The 17,801-nt window shown below is 47.8% G+C and overlaps 1 protein-coding gene across 4 annotated transcripts in view; it reads right to left on the minus strand.

Moving 5' to 3' along the window:
• Syn3 (synapsin III) overlaps window positions 1-17,801 on the minus strand; it is a 454,398-nt gene that overhangs the window by 194,829 nt on the left and 241,768 nt on the right. The window lies entirely within an intron of this gene.

Genomic DNA, 17,801 nt, shown 5'->3' on the forward strand with positions numbered 1-17,801 from the left:
CACCCATCCCTGGGTTTACTGACAAAGTAGGGAGGCAAAGCCGACTGGCCCAATGGCAGGACACAGGGACCAGGATGTGTACAGTTGTAGCAGATGCCCGGAGGAGAGGGACCAGAGCAAAGGGCTCCTGTACAGGATGTGCTATTGACAGGCAGGGCAGGGGCATCTCTGGCAGGTTTCCAGAATCGGAGTTACAACTTTCCTGGTCCAACCCACTCATTTTCTTACTTTGGTTCTTTGTTTCTGACTATATGTTAAATAAGTGTACTTTACTCAGTTATAATTTAAATGAAATGGAAGCATTGGTTGACTCTGCGTGTGCATGCACACATGTGTGGTCCATGTGAGCTTCTCTACATGTGCAAGTGGAGGCCAGAGGAGCTTCAGACGTCATGGCTCAGGAACGCTGCCCATTGTACTCTGAGACGGTCTCTCATTGGCTTGCAGTTCACCAAGTAGATTAGGCTGGCTGGCTAGCAAGCCCCAGGAATCTGCTGTCTCCATCTCTCCAGTCCTGGGATTACAAATGTGTGCCACCACACTCGGATTTTTTAATGTAGGTTCTGGTGATAAAACCCATGCTCACCAGGCAAGCACTGTGCATGCAGCCTGAGCCATCTCTCCAGCCCCGATGCACTGATGTTAAGTACTTAGGCCCATGACAGTTAATAAGCAGGTCATTCCATTATCATTGTCATTACAGTAATCAAAACATGGAATATTTCTGTCACACACATCCCCTTGCAATTCTTCTATGCCCCAGATAACGCAAGGTTCAGGAAGCCACTAATCTGCTTCTGGTTGCTATAAATTGTGTTATATTTTCTAGATTTCATCTAAGTGGGATTATTTGCATCTGGCATCTTTTTCTCAAGACAGAATTTTTAAGATTCATCTAAGTTGCTGTTTGGTTCTTTTCCTTTTGCTGTTGACCATTATTCCATAGTATAAGATAATCCCTCCCATTTTAATGCTATTACCTAGCATTTTTGGATTAATGTCAGATAAATGTATTGCTAGTACTTTGAATAGCTTCTCTCTAAGTTCCCACAACAACTTACATGATGGGTAATGTCAGCACCCCCTTCTACCCTTTCACAGATGAGAAAACTGAGTATTAGGAAGGATAATGTAGGGGCTGGAGAGAGCACTCAATGGATAAGAATGCTTATCTGAATTTGGATTCTGATATTCACCTTAAAAATCTAGCTGTGGCCCCAACTGGCCTGTAACTCCAGTGCTGTGTGGGGCAGAGACAGGGAGATCACAGCTTGCTGGCCTGACAGGCCTAGATCGAGGTTCATTGAGAGACCTTGCTCAAAAGAACAAGTGACAGAGAGGACATCGGGCATCTTCCGCTGGCCTCCACTAGTGAACAGGCACATGTGCGTGCATGCACATGCACACACATACACACACAGAGGGGGGAAAGGGAGAGAGAGGGAGGGAGGGAGGAAGGGAGGGAGGGAGAGGGAGGGAGGGAGGGAGGGAGGGAGGGAGAGGGAGGGAGAGAGAGAGAGAGAGAGAGAGAGAGAGAGAGAGAGAGAGAGAGAGAGAGAGAGAGAGAGATCTGGTGGCCTGGCCATAAGAAGATTCAAATACAAGAACGGAAAAGATCCATGCTGGTTCAATGCTCACTGGCAGTGATGACCCAAGACCCAGGTAAATGACTCCCGAGCAATCTCATGATGTTAGAGTAGGTAATAGGCCAGCCAGACCCTCTTCACCACGATCCCATTTATCATGCAAACCTCTAAGCAACTCCACGGGGCCAGGTACTCTTGAGAAGGAACTGAGGATTTATGAAGCCAAGTAGCTTCATTGAGGCGTGCTTGTGAATCTTTTTTCTAGGTGTCTCACTGTTCCCAAACCTGCAACAATTATGGCAGAGATGGTATTAATCACCAACTCTTCCAGGGCGACCACGTATTCTCCACGCTCCCAAGAATCAGGTTGAGTCTTTTGACCGATGTGGGCCAATGAGAGAAGCGAGACCACGACCTCCCTTCCAGACAGAGGCAGTTAGGAGCTGACACAGCTCCTCTGTCTACTCCACACCCCTATTCAGGTGACCATGGAGGCTACACGTACGAGACAGACAGACGAAGGAAGACTTGCTGGCCTTTATCAGATGTCTCGTGAGCTAAGTCCACTGCCATGTCAGGAGTCCCCAAGCTGCAGCAGTGAGCTGTTAATTCGGTCTAATAATATAGTAATAATCACCACAGCTCCTACATGTTATTTCAGGCTGACTCTGTACCATGCTGAGTGAAACTGTGCTAGCTTCATCTGTCAAGTCCTAGGATTTGGGCAGCTTATCTACAGACTTAAGTGGTAAATGGCCTCAAGTGGGTACCGGATTTGCTAACAGCAGAGGATGGGCAGGCCCCTCTCTGGGAAGCAAGCTCTAGGAATTCTGTTACCAAAGATAGTACTTGGAGTGGTACATGGTTAACACATGCCTGCTCTCATGGGCGTGGACACTAAATAGAATCCACACTTATTTCAAGAAGCAGCAACACAGGGCTCCGAGAGGAAACAGGCATTGAAAAATGATGCATAAAAGCTCCTCAGAGGCAGAGTACCTTTGCCTGGCTCCTGTTGGCACACACAGAGGGCTAAGTAGAAGCGCTTGCTGTCCCATGGAGGTGAACCCCATCAGGTTATAGCCTGCGGGCTTCCTGTGGCTCCAGGATTCAGCGTGAAACCCAGGTCCCAAATTTAAGTTCACAGGCACAGCTAAGCTTTTAAGGAGGAGATGTGTGAGGCAAATATAAATATATGAGGATTAGTTGTTCAGAGAAAAGAAGATAGAATATTCCAGAACAAAGGCATGGGGTGATCAGAAGACTGGGCATGGTTAAAAATGGCCACAGAACACAGTATAGTTGGAACAGTCAGCAAGTAATGAGATGAGTAATGAGCCAAGGCTGGAGACTTAGATGGGGACCATACTGTGGCGGTGTGGGTCTCCTGATCTAAGTGAAGCTTTAACCTTTGTGTGGGGATCTAATCTGGGTCATGAAGGAGACTGTAGCTTGCAGGTGTGAGGCAGACCTTCTATCTAAGTGTCCTCGGGTACTGAAGGAGACCCCTCCTGACACTGCAGCTCACTCATTTTCCTTACTTCTTAATTGCTTATCATTTTTGTCAGGGAAGAGGGATATTACTTATTGTGTCCTTTCAATGTCCCCAACAGCAGGTACTACTTTCAACTCTACTATCAAGATGAGGAGATCAATGTATAAGAACCGGAAGCCTTGACTCTGGCCATATCTAGGATGGATACCTACCCAGTCCACAGAGGGACAGCCTCCCAGCCATCCAGTTATCTATGAGTTTCTATACTGCTGGTCAGTTATCTAGTGCTCTGACTTCCCACCTGCCCTCTTACCTGTGATCCCTAACCATGGATGATAATACCAAGTTCAGTAGGGGCTTCTGAACCCTGCCTATGATCTGTAGTTGTTGGTCAGTTCCTGGACCATGCCAGTTGCTCAGTAATTTAAGCATCACCACAAGTTATTTAGATGACAGGTAATGGAATTAGTTTGAACCTATGTTCAACAGAGTCTGGGATTAGTCTTCTTTCTATGGCATGAACCATTTCACAGCTAGAACAAGTGGGGAGCATTCCTGCGTAAGGCAAACCGTGTGAGCATCTTGTGATTAGTTTCATATGACATGGTTTGAGGGAGACAATAAATACTTTGAATTTATGTAGAGAAGAGTGACAGGGACAAGGAAGACTCAAGACCAAGCCATACAAGGAAAGGCTGGTAGAACTGGGATATCAGGCAGAGGCTGCATCTCAGAAGCAGTGTGCTTGTCTAGCATAAGCAAGACCCTGGCTTCCATCCCTAGGGAACCCCTCCCCCAAACAAAATGAATTATGGATGTCAACTTGGAGAAGGGAGCATGCAGGGGACAGAAGAACTGCCTTCAAATATGAGAAGGATGCCAAGTGGAAAGGGCTAGACCCAGGAATGGAACCAGCACCAGTGGGAGGGATTACCTGTCAGTGGCCATTGATGTGTTTGCCCATTCTTTGGGGAAATGCCTCCTGGCCACCTCATTTGTGCAGGTGGTAAGCTGAGCCTGGGAGGAGCAGTGGGGAACATGAATAAGGGGCTGTCACTCACATGGGAGACAGACACAAAAACAAATGATCACAATGAAAATCAGAGAGAGGTGTTGATGGATGGAGCTTTGGCATCCTCGGGGGGAGCTTGTCAGCCTCCTTGAGCGGAAGGCTTTGACTGGAGGCCTGGGGACTGTATGGGAGCCTGTCAGAGAAGAGAAGATGGGGCGAGCACAGGCAAAGGAACCAAGTTGTAAAGTGGCCTGGCATTGAAAACCAGGTGAGACCTAGGAAAGAACGGTAGCTGGGCAGTGCTGGAGGACCTCCAGGCTTGAGGGATCCTGAGAGCCTGAATGTGAGCCTGGAGCAAGCAGACACAGTGAGGACTAGCAAGCAGAGATGGTCTGTTAGGAGCTCCCTTTGCAGCGATGGTTTGGAGCACAGTTAAGGGAGAACTGTGTTTGAATTAGAGACATTCAGAGGTGAGGTGGAGTGACCAGGATGTGGTAAGACTCTGTCACCAGAGGCATTTGATGGGTACAGGGAGGGTAGCCTTGGAGATACCTCTGTGTCCAGAGTAATAAGATGAGATGAACTTCATGTTCTGTCCCAATCTGAACTTCTCTGAGAGTTAAAACTCACAGTTCTATGAGCAGCAGACAAAGGGAACCAATGAAAATTTAGGGCACAGTAGTGCAGGCACTATAGATAAATACTCTAATTTGGTCCTTGGTTAATTTTATTCCTGGGAGCAAAGGTGACACCATCTTTCTATCCTGGACATGATGAAAAGCTCCAAATGTCTTCTTTAAAAGCCCTGGAGTAAAAGGGGGGACATGGAGAAATGGATGAGATCTACAGGAGCAAACTGGGGGTGAGGGGAGGATAATGGAGGGCAAGGGTCAGGGGAAAGAGAGCTTAGGGGAGCGGGAGGTTCAAGCTGAATCAAGAACAGAGTAGAAGAACAAGGAAAGAGATACCATGATAATGAAGACACCATGGGAAAAGGGAGAAGCAGAGTGCTAGGGAGGTCCCCAGAAATCCACAAAGGTGACTTCACCATAGACTACTGGCAATGGATGAGAGGGTGCCTGAGCTGACCTACTCTGGTGATCGGATGGCTGAATACCCTAACTGTCATGATAGAACCTTCATCCAGTGACTGATGGAAGCAGATGCAGAGATCCACAGCCAGGCCCCAGGCGGAGCTCCAGGAGTCCAATCGGTGAGAGAGAGGAGGGATTATATGAGCAAGAGATATTGAGACCATGATTGAAAAAAGTACAGAGACAATTAGCCAAACTAGTGGAAACACATGAACTGTGAACCAATAGCTGAGGAGCCCCCATGGTACCAGACTAGGCCCTCTGGATAAGTGCGACAGTTGTTTAGCTTGAACTGTTTAGGGGGCCCCCAGGCAGTGGGACCGGGATCTGTCCCTAGTGCATGAGCCAGCTTTTTGGATCCTAGTGCCTATGCTGAGACACTTTGCATAGCCTTGGTGCAGGGAGGAGGGGCTTGGACCTGCCTCAACTGAATGTACCAGGCTCTGCTGACTCCCCATGGGAGACCTTGCCTTGGAGGAGGTGGGAATGGGGGAAGGGTTGGGGGGGAAGGGTTGGGGGTGGGAGGGGGAGGACAGGGAATCTGTAGTTGATATGTAAAATGAATAGAAAAATCTCTTAATTAAAAAAAAAAAAGAGTGGGGACAGAGTTTATAACAGGCAGGCACCTCTGGACACAGGAGCTGTCCTGAGCATTTCATCTTGGTGAGCCCACTTGGTTCTCGTCCAGCCATGTACAGTATTGGATATTTGTTAGTCCCATTTTTACAGATGGGGGAAGTGAGACACAGAGGTTAGCGGGCTGCCCAAAATGTCAGAGCTAGAATTCAATCCTGAGCAGTCTGCCTGTGAGTCCTGGTGTCTAATCATTCTATTACACTAGGGTGCCCCCCTTACTTCATGTCAGAGCTAGAATTCAATCCTGAGCAGTCTGCCTGTGAGTCCTGGTGTCTAATCATTCTATTACACTAGGGTGCCCCCCTTACTTCATGAGGCAGGCTGTAAAAACCCATAAAGCACAATGCTTAGCATTAGTACGGATCTCTTTGCCAACAGTTAAATTAGCATGAGACAGTTGTCACTTTGTGGGTGGATTTTTCACAATGAAGCCAGAGCTTCCCAAGGCTCTGTTATAGATCACATATAGTGAAATGCTCTAAGCCAAAGGTTTCAAACTTCTGCCCCATAGCCAATAACTAAACTCCTACCAAGAACTAAGAGGAAAAAAATATGAAATCAGCCTTTAAAAATACTCAGGTGTCTACTTTTCTAACTAGAAAATTTCCATTTAACAAGATAGGAAGTTAAAGCAGCAGATTCCTGGTCTCCTGGTCCAGAATGGCTCCTGGACCTCAGCTGGAACTCTCACAGACCTTCATGGAAACCCCTGGAAGAGCAGAAGGGAAAAGACCTGTTTCAAACCAGAGCTTTGATGTTCATTAGCTCAATAGTCAGGAAGGGATGGAAAGAGAGAGGACATCCATCACCATGGTAACCATGGGAGTGCCTATTCTGTGGTGATGCAGATGTCTTCCTTCAAAGAGGATGAAACAGGATTGAAGAAGAAGAAGAGCTATTCACTCAAGGTCACCCAGAGAAGAAGCACAGGAGGTGGAATTTGTACCTAGGTCAACCTGAGTTTGAGCCTGTGTCTCTCCCGTCAACTACATGTCTTCCTGTTTCACATCTGTGGCCTGTTCTCTCATGTGCAGTGTAAAAAAATAGACTTCACATTACCCCCAGGGTGTGCTGTGTTTAAAAAATACTCCATATTCCATCCAATCACAACATTAACAACAATGGTAACAACAGCAGTAACAGTGAACAGGCGGCAGGTTCCAGGATCTCGCCTACACATTTGATGCATTAGACTATTGAATCACCACCAACACCCCATGATGTACAACCTCCATTGATAAAAGAGGAGTCATTACCCAAAGCTACATGTTAATCATCTGTTAAACAATGAATAAGAATAAATCAATCCAACTCTTTGAATGACTCAAAAACCTCTATAGTTGCCTGTAAGTTGATCATTATGAGATGATCTATTTCAGGCACACACACACACACACACACACACACACACACACACACACACACACACAGAGAGAGAGAGAGAGAACAAATGGGTAACTCATAATAGATTCCTAGGGGTCCTGGGGAAGTGGCTGGCCCATGTTGGAAGTCACAGTAGTCTAATGCCTACTTGAGTTCTGATGCGGAATATCCAATGTGTTGCTTGCCCAGCAATCAACCCTTGCAGGCTCTGTGGACAGTCCCAAGCTACTCTAGTACCATTAGTCACCTAGTGACTTGAGTCCCTTCTGACCAGGGCAGGGACCACAGGGCAGGCAACCCGATTCCCAGGGGGCTGCTTGCATCTGCGCACAGCCAAGGCTAGCTGACCACAAGGCTCCACATGAACTTGTCGATTTACTTAAAACATCCTAAGTCCTTCAAGTGAGTTTAAAAAAAACTCTGTAGATGACATGTCCAAAGGTTGGACACACCTGCAGGGGGCTCCAGGAGCTGCCATCAATGAACCAGGAACCTCTCACTGGGCTCCACCTCTTAAAGATGCCATCCCTCAATATTGCCATCTGGGGACTAAACCTTTATAATGCATGGAGCCTTGGATGACACCTGAACCATATCCAAATCACAGCATCAAGGAAGTGATGAGACAAGAGATACAGGAAGCAGTCTGAACGCAAGCAAGAGGAAAGGCCGTAAGTAACAGGGTCCAGTGCCTGAAAGCAGCCAGCCTGGCAGGGCACTGACCAGGGCTCTGAGGACCAGCAAAGAGCTGCAGAGGGTGAGAGAGCCCTGGGAGCAAGGTCGATGCAGGAAGGCTTTCTAGGACAGGGACTCATGTCCATTGAGTTCCCAGTACTTGCCAAGCTCTGTGCTAGGCATCCCAGGGATTCATCTAATAAATATTGCTGTATCTCTGTTATGGAAGAGATGTCACAGCTATCAGACAATGAAGGAATAGGGACCCAGTGTAGAAAATCCAAGGGTCAAGCCAAGAAGAGCTAAGATTTGAACTCAGCCTACAAAAATAAGGGACACATGGAACTCTTTTCCTTTCCCTCTGAACTCTGAGCTTCTCCTGCTGCCTGCCCTGAAGAGATGGAGAGCCAGAGCTTGGCTTTTTGCTCTCACTGACTCTATTCACCCATGCACACCCTCCATATCCTTTGCTTCAGTGAGCTGTGTGGTCACTGTCCACCTCTCCTGAGGTGGCCTCCAGCGAGAGGGTGGGCTCCATTTCCTCACCTCAGACGCTCACAGAGAGCCTGGGAGGTGGGCTACTGCTGCACAGAATCTCCTGTTTATTCTCTAGAAATTCTCTTTCCTGTCTTACCAAGGAGATATGCACCTTTGGGGCCTGTCAGATTTTCTCTGTGGTGTTCCCCTATTGCTGCCTGGGAACTAGAAGCTGGGAACCCAGCAAGGCCTGCAAGAGGTAGCCCATGTTAGGAGAGCAAAGCACCCTGGTATCTCTGAATACCTTGGGGGGAAAGAGACACGGGAAGGACAAGAGACAGAGATGGAAATATACACAGAAAGAGAGAGAGCAAGAGAGAGAGGGGGAGGGAGGGAGGGAGGGAAGGAGAGAACCATGGATAAGTGATACAGAGAGATGGAAAGGAAATAGGGACAGGAAAAGCTGCCAAGTGTTGTGAGAGTTGGAGAGAGCAGAGATGGGACAAAGACAGAAAAGAGACACCCTGCAGCCATATGGCCACCAGCAATCCCGGCATCCTCCAAGGAAATCTCAGAGAAGAAAAAGGCAGAGAGGGCCAGGAAGCAGCCAGCACAGCCGTAGCTCCCAAACTGACTTCGCAGTTAGTGGTCAGATCAAGATGTTGACCCAGGGTGCTCTGACTTCTGGAGTCGATTTCTAGTCTCACAGCCACACCCCAAGGATTTTTGTCTGAACCTCAGTTTCCTTACCTATAAACCAGGCTAAGTGAATTTCTGAGAGTGGGGTAGAATACCTGATGTAAACCGTCACGTGCTGAGCAAGGTTCTCCGTGGCAGCCTAAGCAGCAGGTGAGAGGGCTGGGAGGCCCGCCCCCCCCCCCCCCCCACCGCTGCGCTCTGCTTTAAGAACAGTTGGCATCCTTTCCCGAAGGTCAGTCTGACTGGTGAGTGAATGTCCCAGAAGAAACACTAATCCTCACATAAACATAAACGCTGCCCAGTCATGCCAGCAGGTCCGGCTGGGCATCTGTGAGAAAGTCACTTGAGCTTTCCGGCTCCTTTAAAGTGACAGATGTACTTCATATTTTAAGGACCCCGTTAGCTTGAAGAAGGGGGTCTTCAAATCTATGTTCCCTGGGATGAGGAGACAGTATAGGGTGGCAAAGGATCCATCATGCAGTAAAGGCTTCATACTCAGACATGACTAAGTGAGGGTCAAGCTCTCCTCCCATATTGCCTCCTCCAGGAAGACTTCTCTGTTCCTGTAGGCTAGACACAGTGCCTTCTCTAGGCTCCCTGACACAAATATGCAGTTGTGGGTCTATGCGATGTCCCAGTTTGCCATCTAGACTCATGGTTCCTGGGGGCAGAGACCACTTTGCTTATTTCCAGGTACTCAACGCTCAGTGCCTGGCACCTGGCAGTGATTCAATGGGTGCTCCTACGCTTGAATGGGACTGAATTTCAGCCCACATTCTTTCCCATTAGGCGAGACATTTTCAAGGAGGAAGGACTGGAGCCAGGCTCAGTTGCCGGAGGCTTTGGAAGCAACCTTTGGACAATCTGTGCTGTGCTGAAGCCTTTTGAGGAGCCAAGTGAGATTCCAAGGCAGATGAGGGCCAAAAAGGGTGCGAGGCCAGAGAGAGCCTGGGTGGGGTGGGGGACAAGACCAGGGAACAATCCTAACACCACAACTCATATTTCTCAGGCATTTAGGATCCCTGTGATATTTCCACACATTCTGTTTGTTTGACTCTCATAAGAAACCTAAGTGCTAAGCAGGACAGGTTCAAATCCACTGTTTTCTTTTTGGTGTGAGCAGGACAAGGCTGAGAGAGAAGTCACTCAGCTGGATTTGAGGCCAGATCTTTGGATTTTTCAAGCGCAAGAAAAGTTGGGAAGGGCTGCCTGTGAGTCCCAGATTCTTGCCTCTAGCTAGTGTAGTAGTTCTTTACCCCTACATTAAACAATGCACATCACTGGAGTTGATGCTCATTTTACCAGGCACCATATCCCAGTGATCTCCTCTCATCTGACCTGTGATACCATGAGCTGTTCAACTATTAACCCCATTTTACAGACAAGGAAAGTGAGGCTGAGAAGGGATGAAGCTTGGAAGATTATGCAATCAGCAAACAGACTAAGTTTAAACCTGAGGACTCAGAGTCCAGAGTCAGTGTGTCCAGCTGCCCACCATTCTGCTGAGTTAGTCCTTGCAGGAGTCGTTCACTGGGTCTCCTCCAGTGTCCAGTTATGATGAGTCCCTGCTCCACTGCCAGAGGAGATGCACGTTGTTTGCTGCATCCCTCCAGACTTGGAGATGCCCTGCCCTGGACCTTCCCTGCCCACTGGCTGCTGTGCTTCATCCCTGGGGTTGGCCACAGGAAGGGTGTATTAATGACTCTAGTGTATAAAGTGGGGCAGACTGAAGCTAGATGATCCAAGGTAGAAGACAGAACTCGCCCTCCTCATCTTGTGCCCATCATTAGGAGTAAGCCCCCCAGGGCAGTGACTCCTTGTGTCTTGAGAGAACTTGGCATTGGGTTCAAACAAAGCTGGGTCCTAATCCAGCACCAAAACTTAGCACCACAATGACCTAGCTTAGGGCTGGTGACCTCTGGAGAGGGGGAAGTGAACCCAAAGTCCATCCTTTACCAAGAAGCTATTTGCCATTGGTACCTGCTGAGAAAAGGGAAACCAGTTTCCTCCAGTGGAATGACACAGGGTATATTAACCACACCCAGAACAGGACCCATGCCCAGGAGTAGTTGGCCAACACAAAATGGACTCCACGTTTTGTGTGCTTTTTATTTTAGTTTGGTATTTTTTTTTGTCTTATTGGTTTTTCATGTTTTGATTTTCATATTGGTTTTGGGGTTTTATTTGAGAGAAAGAGAGAAAGTATATGAAGTTGGGTGCACAGGGAGGTAGGAAGGTTCTAAGAGAATTTGGGGGAGGGGAAAGAATATTATCAAAATATATGAAAAAAATTATTTAAAAAAATTTTTTTGAGACAAGGTCTCTCTACATAGCCTTGGCTGTCTTGGAACTCACTATGTACACTAGGCTGTCCTGTAACTAACAGAGATCTACCTACCTCTGTCTCCAGAGTGCTGGTATTAAAGGCACACCCAGAAAAATTTTTTAATAAAACTATTTATAAAGAACATAGCTACAAGGTTAAAAAAAAAAGCTAGGTGGCCTCACCGAACCTTGGCTTCTCCATTTGTATCAAGGGGACAATATGAGTCTCACAAGAGGATTAAATAGGACAATATGCTTGAGATGTTTCAATGTGGTGGCCAGCACATGACACTCAATAATCTTCCATCCAACAGAAGGTGGGACGGGAGAAGGGGTGTGGGAGGGACTCAGAGCCAGACAGAACTGGTTTCCAATTCTGGCTCTGCCAACTGTAAGCTGTAGGGCTGTGCAGACAAGTTTCTGGGCTCTGGTTTTCAGAGCAATAAAACAAGGCTGCTGACAGCTACCCCAGGGGATCTGCAAACCTGAGAACAAAGGGCTGTGATCGGACGGAAAGTGTCCAACATGGCAGTGGTTGGGCCACTTTCACTCCTCTTCTCCTTGAAGAAGTGAATGAGACTGTCACTTACCCAACACCTAAGACTGCTGTCTGGATTGTAGCAGTTGGTCACTGGAACCATCATGATGAGACCCTAGGGCTCTCTGTCACTGAGGAGGTGACCAGCTGTCATTGATAAATCATGGTGCAGTTTGGAAGGTGCTCAGAGGGGATTCTCTGCACAGTGGACTCACTAGCCTCAGAGTGGACTAGCTATGGGCAGGTGGACTCGGGGCTTCTCTTGCACCAGGGTAGGGTAGCAATTGGGTGGCATGGGGTTAGCTTGCATGGAACACCAACATCCCCTAGTTTCTGCAGCATATAATGTCTGTGGCTTCTTGTGTCATGCCTCTGGCTTAGGGAACAACTCGAACTCCATTCTAGGTGACATGCTTGAGATCCCTTTCCTGGGCTTCCCTGAACTGTGGTTTGCTGAAACCTTTGTGACATTCTGTCCCTTCAGTCCACCTCTTCTCCACATATCTGTCTAGACTCAGTTGTCTTGAACTATCACATGGCAAATGTCTTGGTTCAGGGTGCCACAAGATGATCAGAGGGTCCGTGGCTTATAAACAGAAGTGGTTCATTCCTCACAGTGCTGGAAGCTGGACAGAGCTAGATCACATTGCTTATAGACTGCTGAGAGCTTCTTTCTGGCTCATAGATGGCTGTCTCTTCCCGTACCCTCATGTGGCAGATCTTCGCAGGCTCTCTCTTGTAAGGGCATCAATATTATTCCTGGGGGTACTGGGTTAGCCAGTGAACAGTAACAGATATTCAATACAAATTGACAGTTGGTTTTCATATACATTTGAGCCTTGGTTAGTCAATTGTCGTGGAGCTTGAAGACGCAGAGGGCCATCTTACTGATTGCAGGCAATGACAGAATCGGGACACGGAGTTAGTAGATCACTATAGAGCAGCTGAGAGACAGCTGAATGCTGGGGAGGCTTTGTCAGGGGAGCTATAAAACACAGTGGTGGGTTAGTTTGGGGGTGAGGAGGAGGGTGAGATAAGGAGCACTCAAGGAGGACTCCAGGCTTTGAGGTTGAGTGCACAGGTGCCTAAGTTAATACTGATGGAGAGGCTCTGGCTGAGGCAAGTGTAGGGGGAAAGAAAGTTGAGTTGTGTGTGTTTGTGCTGGAATGCTGATGAGATACCGAGGCAGACTGTGCACCCAGCTTCAGATATGGTTCTGGCTTTTCAAGCCTTGACATTGGTGACGGTGTACCAGGGTAGAGAAGGTATGGTGAACACTGAGCACTGACTGCAGGCCCCAGCCTGGTGAGGAAGTGAAGAAATCCATAACCAGTGTACCGAGGATGAGACACTTTGGTCTCTTACTTTGTCCATTAGACTATTGAAATAATGGACCCTCAAGACTGGAATTACCCCAAGAATTACATTCTGGGAGAAGTGAAAGTCAAAAATCTGGGCCAGCCAGAGGAGAAGCTTTTCTTCTAAAGAGAGGGATTTGAAACTCGTTAGACTGTAGCCAGAAGTTTCTCTGGTCCTGCCTGGCCCCAAGGTCCAGACAAATCTTTCCCATCCATGATCCCGTAGCTGCTTATAAAATAATCACTCAGAGGCTTAATATTAATTACAAACTGTATGGGCTATGGTTCAGGCTTCTTGCTAGCTAGCTCTTTCATCTTAAATTAACCCATTTCTATTAATCTATATATTACCATGTGGCCGTGGTGTTACTGGTCTGCTGGCATCTTGTTGCTCCTTGGGCAATGGGCTGGTGTCTCCTCTTCCTGCCTGTCTCTTTCTTGTCTCTCTCCTTGGATTTCCTGCCTGCCTCTAAGCTGCCTTGCCATAGGCCAAAGCAGCTTATTTATTAACCAGTGGGAATAACATATATTCACAGCATACAGAGAGACATCCCACGGCATCAGACCACCATTAGTTGACAGCCTCCTAGAGCACACAATTCAACTTGAGTTGAACACAGTCACCCAATTATTTTTGGGTGAGTGTATGAACACAAGTTCCCTAGGCAGTGGGCATGACGAATTCTTCCTAGATGAATTCTTACTGAGTGAATATCATAAGAAAGTAAACTTTTATTAAGCTGTATGGTAAGTTTCAGGCCTCAAATTGGGTTCATAATTCCTGGCTATGCTGGGGCTGCTATTTCTTGACCATCCCCTAAGTTTAGAACACACCCTTCCATTTCCTCTCCAGTCCGTTTCCCTCCTTGCTACCAGAATCTCACTGCTATGTGAGCTCACTTCTCCCATGGAGCCACAGCTGACAGAGCTTATAGGGCTCTGGGTCCAGCCTCCTTCTAAAACTTCTCAGTGCACGCTTTCAGGTTTCCGTCTCTTATCTACAGTCCCGTGTTTCTGTATGTGTCCACATTTTTCTGTCTCTAATGTTTCTCTTTGAGTTGTGTCGACCACTAGCCCTGCCGCCATTCCTACTTCCTGGGCCCTACCCTCTGCCAGTACCCTGCTGTTCCTTCCAGCCAACTTCATCTAAAACCACACAGTCACCTTCTGCAGGGTGCCTTATCACTCTGATTATAAACCAGCAGCCCATACACATGCCCACCATTTGTCCTCTCCTGGACCCCTGGTTTCTTTGTCCGTGACTTCTATATCCAGGAGAGGCCCTGAGAAGAGGTGGCTGCAGGGCAAGGTTGAAGTGTACACAAGAGGTGAGTGCCATGCCTTGCTGGGGGAGAGAACACATGAGAAGCACATGGGGGGCGGATGGGGGGACATGTGAGGAGCTGGACTCTCTGGATGACAATGTGTGGGAAACAGAGAACTGGAGGGAGGGTGGGAGGAAGATCTGGGACCCATTTAAGGAAGAAGCTGAGCACTCCGAAGCAAGCTCTGGCTTCCCTTGGAACCACTTAAGAACAGGAAGGGTCAGGTTAGCCTTGTACATCAACTTCTCTTGGGAGTGGGCCCTGCCTCCAGGGACCCAAGAGGCAGTTTGCGATGAGTGAGACACCATGTGACAGGCCTTCCCACTTTGTCTCAGCCTGCCTCTTCTCCAAGCAAGTTTAACACTAGGGCCTGCTGAGACCATGAGGTCGGGATGTGTGGGAGGAATGAAGGTCACCATTCTTTGGGGTCTCCCGGATGTTGACCATGTGACTTGACATCAGGCAAGCAGGCTCTCCTGCTCAGTCTCAGAGAGCAACCCCGAGGGGTCACCATTTGGCTACCTCCAAGAATTCCTAATTCCTGACTCAGGCTGTCTCCAGAGACCACAGCTGCCTTGTGATGATGACACATGGGGAGTTGCCTTAGGAAGAGTTCCAGAAAAGGTTCTCTTACATATAGCCAGGTCCCTAGGCTAAAGGATTCCCAGACAAGGGTTTATGCTTGACAACCAGGGGCTTCCCAGGTCCACTGAGGTTCACTGGCTCCCCCGGTTTTCTGAAAGAGCCCTAGCTTCCAGCATCTAAGGTCTCTAGCCCTCTTTCATTCTCATTAGTTGAATCATCTTTGAACCCCAAACACCAAAAGCATCTGTATTCTTACATTTACTTTTGCCAGACATGTACAGTGAATAAATTATCTTCTTCTTTCACTCATTCATTCAGCAAGGTAACTGAGGGGTCCCCAGGACCAGGTGCTGTCCCAGGCCTTCCCAATACAGGAGTGAGCAAGAGAGTGACCTGCCTTCTAGGAGCTTGCATTCCAGTGTAGGACTATATTCCGTTTTCTGGATGAGAAGCTGGAGGCCCAGAGAACACTGTGGGTAGCAGAGCAGCAACTTAAGCTGATGTGTGTGTAACTCCTTGAAAAGACCGTCCTTTAACCCTTGTCCCTTCTTGCCACCTGTTGAAGGCCATGAGCTGAGCCACGCAGAACCTCTGCAGCTTTCTACAAACTCTTTCCAGACCCTGGAAGCCACCCTCCTCTTTCCTCTCAACTAGATTGAGGTTTTGTTTTAATTTTAAAAATTTCTTCTCTCAGTTTCAGTAAGGTATACTCAATGAGCAAAAATATATATACATAAGGTATACAATGTGATGTTCTGATACATGACATATTTTGGAATGATCACCATTTTCAAGCTAACTAAGAGATCCAATACCTCACACAAGTGGTGAAAATATTTAAGATCTTCTTTCTTGGTGCAATGGTCAACCTTTATTGTCACTTGACTGGATTTAGAATCACCTAGGAGACACACCTTTGGGTATCTTTGAGGGTGTTCCCAAAACAGTTTAAGTAATGAGGAAGGACCCACTCTGAATGTGGGATGCTCCCATCTTATGGGCTGTGCTGAGCACCAGCATTCATGTCTCTTCACTTCCTGATGACCGATGCAATGTGACCCGTTGCCTTATGCACCTGCCACTGTGTTTTCCTTGCAATGATGGAGTGTGCCCTCGAGCCATGAGCCAAGAGAAGACCTCCTTCCTTACACTGCTTCTGTCGGGTGTGTGATCACAGTAGTGAAAACTGGAACCAGTACACTCAGCAGATGCCAAGTTAGTGAGAGCACAGCCATTTACTACCTGGTCACCTGGCTGGATGGCAGGAGACTCCTTTGTGCTGTGTTACCGGCAGGCTCTTCTGTTGAGGTCTTTTCATGGTCCTCTCCTCTGAGAAGCCATGTCTGCTCTCTTCCTCCCAATGCACTCAAGCACAGCCATTAACAGAGGTGCTTGAACCCTTCTTTGACAATCATCTTCTCTAGAACATGGGTCCTGTGCGCAGGACAGTGTGTCCTTGGCTCTCAACTGTCGATGTGTAGACAGTTTGCTGCCCATGCTCAGGGACTGTTGGTTCAGCCTCTCCTTGGCCCAAGACAACTCCCTGAGGCTTAGCTGGAGAAAATGGGCAAAAACAGTCTCCTGAAGGACAGTTTTGATTCCTGTTGACCTCAGTATGAAAGGGGTTCCCAGAGCGTCTTAGATAGGGAAGAGCTGGCAACTGAAGGCTCCGAAGCCAAGAAGGCCAGCAAGTGGGCACTTTGGGAAGGGGTCACCCCAAGACTAGGACCTATATCTCCTCTCCTTCTCCTAGTTTGCCAGTCCACAACTCCTGGACTATTGAAATCTCAAAGCCACAAATCACTCCTGAGAACACAGTCCTCCATCCCTTGAAGGTTTGGCTCAGGAACAAGATAAGCAAGGTGCTTTGGGATTCGCTCATGTGGCTTCCCACATTCCCTCACTTTGATCTACGTCCCAAATTCCAGCACACTGTCCAATGCAGACACTCAAGCTGTCTTTGCATCTTCTTTGTTGGCTGAAAGGGAAGTTGACAATATCCACGTGTCCTGAGCCAAGGCCTTGACCTGTGACATTAGACTACGAGGCCACTTTCCTTCCTTCCTAGTGGGGAGTGGCTTTGAGTCAGGGCCAGAGAAACCTCCAGAAATTCTCACTGTCATAGTCATTTTTATCTTCATGGATTCCACAGCTGGCCCAGTAAGAGAAGTGGAAACTCTCTTGAGTGGGCAGGAACTCCTAACCTCTGAGCAAGAACACTGAGCAAACAGTCTGATTCTATTTCCATCTCTCCCCAGCTCTCTCTGGGACCGAAGACTGGAGAGCAGGGCAGAGGCTGGGGGCTGGTCTGCAGAAGTCAGAGAAGGTGGGGAGGGTGGAGGAAGGAAACTAGCTTCTAGCATGTGCTGAGGACCACTGAGTTCTGGTACTTTTAAAAGTGATACTTGCTAAGTCTAAAACCCCAGTGATGTAGGATGTTTGCAATTCTGATTTCACTATGGATAAATCTAAGGCTTAGAGGAATAAAACAACCTTCCCAAGATGCCATCCCCCAGTCACACCAATGGACACTCTGATCACTCTAATACCTAAGGCATCAGCTGTTCCAGAAGGAATCTAAGGGTTCATCAAACACAGAGCTATAGACACTAT

Source organism: Peromyscus californicus, unplaced genomic scaffold (assembly GCF_007827085.1).
Source record: "Peromyscus californicus insignis strain IS unplaced genomic scaffold, ASM782708v3 Scaffold_24__1_contigs__length_46423439, whole genome shotgun sequence".
Lineage (NCBI taxonomy): Eukaryota > Metazoa > Chordata > Mammalia > Rodentia > Cricetidae > Peromyscus > Peromyscus californicus.